This window comes from Parasteatoda tepidariorum, chromosome 1 (assembly GCF_043381705.1).
Source record: "Parasteatoda tepidariorum isolate YZ-2023 chromosome 1, CAS_Ptep_4.0, whole genome shotgun sequence".
Lineage (NCBI taxonomy): Eukaryota > Metazoa > Arthropoda > Arachnida > Araneae > Theridiidae > Parasteatoda > Parasteatoda tepidariorum.
In genome coordinates, this window is record NC_092204.1 from 109,602,587 (window position 1) to 109,607,933 (window position 5,347).

Below are 5,347 nucleotides of genomic sequence, written 5' to 3' on the forward strand. Positions count from 1 at the left end.
CACTGTTTCACAATTCACGTTGAAAGGCATGGTTCTAATTCTCTCTAATTCTGTTTGAAGGGCACTGAAATCTTGAAATCTGAGTTCAAATTCAAAATGGAGTTTTTTCAAGCCATATTCATAATTCTTAAGCTTTTCCTTATCTACTGAGGATATTGAATTTAACTTCGAGAAATAAAACAAATCGTTCTTAGCTAGCTGTCCAGCAAAACAGATTAAGCTTCAGATTAAAAGCATTGAGATGGGCCCAGATAACATTGATGAATTGATTTTTCCTTCTCATCTTAACATTCAAGTTGTTCGTATGATGAACAAGATCTGTGAAAAATGCGAAGTCTGAAAACCGTTCTGTATCTTTTAATATTTCGCACCCTGCTGAACGAAACAATGTCGTCTTTCAACTGCCAAATTATCTCTAAAACAGATCCTGCACTAATCCATCCTACTTCCGTATAATACAGTACATCAGAGTATTCAGAATGCACGGACTGAAGAAAATCTCTGAATTGCCTGTGAGTAAGCCCACGAAATCGATTAGTATTAACAAGTTTTACTACTGCATCAAGCACAGGTTTCATATTCAATGCAGATTTACATAGAGCATTTTGGTATATAACGCAATGTAGGAAACTAACGTTATTCCCGGGATAGTTCTGATTAAAAAGTCCAAGCAATCCAGATTTTTTTCCTGTCATATTTTGTGCTCCATCAGTCGAAATACTGGTTTATCTTTTACAACTGTGAAAAAATGTTTCCAAGCTCATTCATCACTGAACGCATGGCACTCTGAATCAACTTTCCGTTTTTTAGTAGCTATTTTGGGGTTAAAAAGTTTTACAAATAACTCAAAAAAGTACTAGTCGTTTTATACATTTAATAATTTCACTATTATTTACAATGACGTTATATGTGTGCAATCTTTCCATACGCAATGAATAATGTTAGAACTCACTCCGGCTAAAAAAAAACGCTCGTTAGCTCTTAAAATGCGCAGTCTGCTACATGTGAAGTTCAATTCACCTATATTTGATTCCATATGCTCCTCGAGAAAGACAAACGCTCGTTGGAGCCAATTTATGGCTATTCTATAATAAAAAAAAAGCTTCTGCTTTTAACATTTTACCAATTGAAGCTATCTGTGATAACTATTTCCATCAATTTCTTTTGTAGAACAAAAATTGAGAAAATATAATGGTCATCAGTACTTTGTTAAAAAAGCTTTAAACAAAGTAGACTAGAAAATATATGTATAATGTATATTGTTTATATTCGCCATGGCTCGGCAAGTTAAAATTCGATCCGAGGCCGGATAAAACCTTCCGGCGGGCCACAGTTGGCCAGCGGACCGTAGTTTGCCCATCCCTGCTCTATTTCATACATCAGTCATAAAGAATAGAAAAAAGGTGTTTCTGAGCATGATCGTCAAATTAAAAGTGTACGGTAACCTGTTAAAACATTTTACTATAACTAGTTTAATATAACTAGACTTCTGTTTTTCTCCTTCAAACATTTGATTGTAAAAAAATTCTTAATCCATTAAGTGAGCTGTGGTGGCTCTGGGGATGCAGCGCTCATCTTCCAATGAGGTGACCCGGGTTCGAATCCCAGTAATGGCTGGTCGATACGAATTCCGCATCCAGCATGCACCAACCACAGTGCTGACGTTAAATATTCTCAGTGGTAGATGGTTCGTGGTTTAGTCCCCTTGCCTTCAGCGTAACTGTGGAGGCACTTCGTAGTTATATTTTGAAAAACATTTTTCTTTGTTTCAGAACATGGATTCTTTTAAGTTTTGTTATACATTTAATTGAAGAACATGCTAGTTGATATTTAGAAAATATTTATTTTTCCTCGTTTCAAAACATGGATTATTTTAGGTTTTGCTATTTATTTAATTGAAGAAAATGTTTAATGATATTTTGAAAAAAATAATCATATTTTCTTGTTTCAGAATATGGGTCATTTTTAGGTAACTTTATGATTTGTTATGCATTTATTTATGAAACATGTTTAGTGATATTTTGAGAATACTTGCTTCAGAAAATCGATAATTCTAGGTTTTGTTACAGATTTAAGTAAAAAACATGCTAAGTGATATTTTATAAAAATCTAATAATAGTTCCTTGTTTCAGAGCTTGTAATATTCTGTGGTAATAATGAAATATGATTCATACTATTATATGTTTAAATAAAATGGTTTTTAAGAAGAAATTGAAAATTCTTTTTCAACTTTTCGGCAGTTGCTTCAAAATATTAGTAAACAAACAAAAATATTACAAAACATTTTTTAAAAAAAGTCAAAGTTTAAAAAAATTGCTGTTTATTAATTGTAAGGAACTGAAAATAATGTGCTTCAATAGTGAAATAATCAAATTAATTCGAACTTCAATTTTTTGTATGGACACTTTATCATTAGTGTATGCAAAATAAAAATTGTCTAATATCTCTTTATATTACATTTTAAAAAATTACAAAGCAAAATATAAATAAATTTCCATGTTTCCTGATAACTTTTTAAGGTATTTAATAAATATGCCTTTCAAATTCTATGAAGGAATATTAAATAAGTTTTGAAAAGTATCATATTAACGAAGATAAAAGAACCATGAAAAAATTATAATTGAGGGGAAACTTTTACTCTTTTCAAAGTCATTATAATGCAAAAAGAGCATAAAACAAAAACATCTTATCTCTTGTTCTAATTTAGATAAAATTGTATTTTTTAACAATTTGAAAAGGGAATAATATGTTTTTTTTTTAAAAATGAAAGTTCTCGATTATTTTTTAAAAACATTAAATTAGTTTTAATACCCGTAAATAACTAAAATTTATGTCGCAGTCCATATGAAAGAGAAAAATTGCATTTTTAAATGTATTAAAAATAATCTTAAAATTTTCCAGAATTTTACATCCCAGACTCCCGAAAATGCCTGTGTCAATATAATAAGCTCCGTATAAGAGTTTTTGACTTACTATTCAAGAAATTTCGTCTGAGGGAAAATTTTATTAAGTTATGAAAAAATATATCGATTTTTTCCTGCGTCATTTTTGCTTTGATACATTAAATTTTTCTTTTTGTGAAAACAAAATCTGAATTTTATGTCTTTTCTAGATTTCCTGCCATTTTTTAGGTTTAATAATCGAAATAATTTAAAACATATAAACTCTGAGAAAAAAAGTATTGCCAAAACTATCAGAATATGGTTAATTTATCGTGATTTTGGCTCTATGGAAAAACCAAAAAGTTCGGTAATTTTTACCAGGAAGTTTTATTAATGGTTTTGGTAAAATTTACAGTAAAATATGGTTTATAAATATTGTAATATTGTTTATATATATAATTACAATAAAATATGTCTGAAAAATTAAGTAAATTTGTTAAAATTTGATAATTTTATAATCTTAGAACGTGACATAAAACCATTAATTCGGTTAAATTTACTTTTCAGTTTTGAATTTTTGGCTGAATGTGAGATAATAAAAATTATAATTTTGAAAACCAGAATTTCAGGTAAACCGTTAACATATGAATGGAGAAATTACAAAATGAATGGTTTAAATACCGTACATATTGGTTTTAGTAATCGAAATTATGACTGTTTTTTAACCCGAAAAGTCATTACAATAAAGTACGGTAATTTTACCAAATTTTTTCCCATGTAAAATTCTTGACATTTATTGGGTATTAGTTATTTAAAAAAAATTTATTTATAAATATCAGTTCAAATTTTCTCGCTACCTTAAAAAAAGAAGACTGTAAAAGCTAAAAGCTATAGTATTGGCATAACATGCAAATAACATGATTTTCGAATTAGAAAAAAAGCTAGCTTGTACATTGTTTTAATTAAATTACAATATATTAACACATTACTTAAGAAGTTACAATTCCTAAGATTTATTTGCAATACAATATTAATTATAAATTCGGAAAATTCCTGATTATAATTCAAAATGAGGAACTGAAATAATTTCAGAAATTAAAGATGTGTTTCTGGAAAATGCTGTAGAAACAAATAAATAATAGCCCGAGCACCAATTATTTAAACTGTAAATCTAACCGCTAGCAATCGTTACGTATATATAAATCTATGAAACTGTTTCCTTTAATTAAAAACAGAAAACGAATCCCAAAGGGGAGTAATTACTCGTAAACCGTGACTATTACTAAATGGAAAATGTGAAATTGTTTCTTCTAAGTTAATAAATATTGAATCATTTATCAAAATTAGAAAGACATTTTAAATCATTAACTAAATATTATGACAAAGGACCACTTCTAAAATTAAATTCTGAAAAATTATATATTCGTCAATTTTTTTCCCATTTTATTTGTCATATATTACCCTAAATCTTTATTTTTAAAGTTAGCTTCTTAAATAAATACTTTAAAAATGTATTCTGAAGTTCTTACTTTAAATTTCAGAACTTCTATTAAAAAAAATAGTATTTTCAATTTGGAAGAGATACTTACACATTATTATTTGCTACACTGTACAAGCGTTGTCGTAAAATATCTAATCAAACTTTCAGTTATATATTGCACCAAAAAACTAAGTAATAATATAAATAATAATACAAATATTTATTTAAACATCTACTTAAACTTTAAACAAATTTTACGCAAAGTAAAATAGACAAAAGATATATATATTGTATATATATATATATAGATAGATAGATAAATACAAGAAAACACTAAGAAAAACAATAAGTTTCATTTATTGCGCTTAAGCTGCAAGTAAACAGCACTGATTAGATAAGTTCAAAATGAAGAATAAAACAAAGAAAAATTATAGACATATGGGTGATGGGAAATAATAAGTAAAAAATAACAAACANATAAAACAAAGAAAAATTATAGACATATGAAAAAAAGGGGGGTGGGAAATAATAAGTAAAAAAATAACAAACAACATTTCATTAAAAAAAAAATGAAATGTTGATTAAAAAACCGGAAAAAATGTCGGAAAAAAAGGAAATAATCTTATCTTCAGCCCACACGATTATATCCGCAAAACAGAGTGAATTCTGATATTGTATCAATAAAGCCAAGGTAAAATATATTAATTCAATAGTGTGAGGAGCACTCAAAAAATTTTTTTATAAAATAACAACAAGTAAAAAAGATCATAAAAAGTAAAAATAACATGTAAAAACAGATAATAAAATAAAATAAAAAGAAAAAACATTAAAAAGGGGGGACTATAAAGCGAGTAGCAAAATCATAACAACTTACATGGACAGATATTTTTCAAGAATGATTTAAAAATGTTTTCGCAGAAAGATTGCCAGATTACAAAATATGAAAACAAAAGATGAAAACAAAAGCGCAAATTGAGTGTAACAA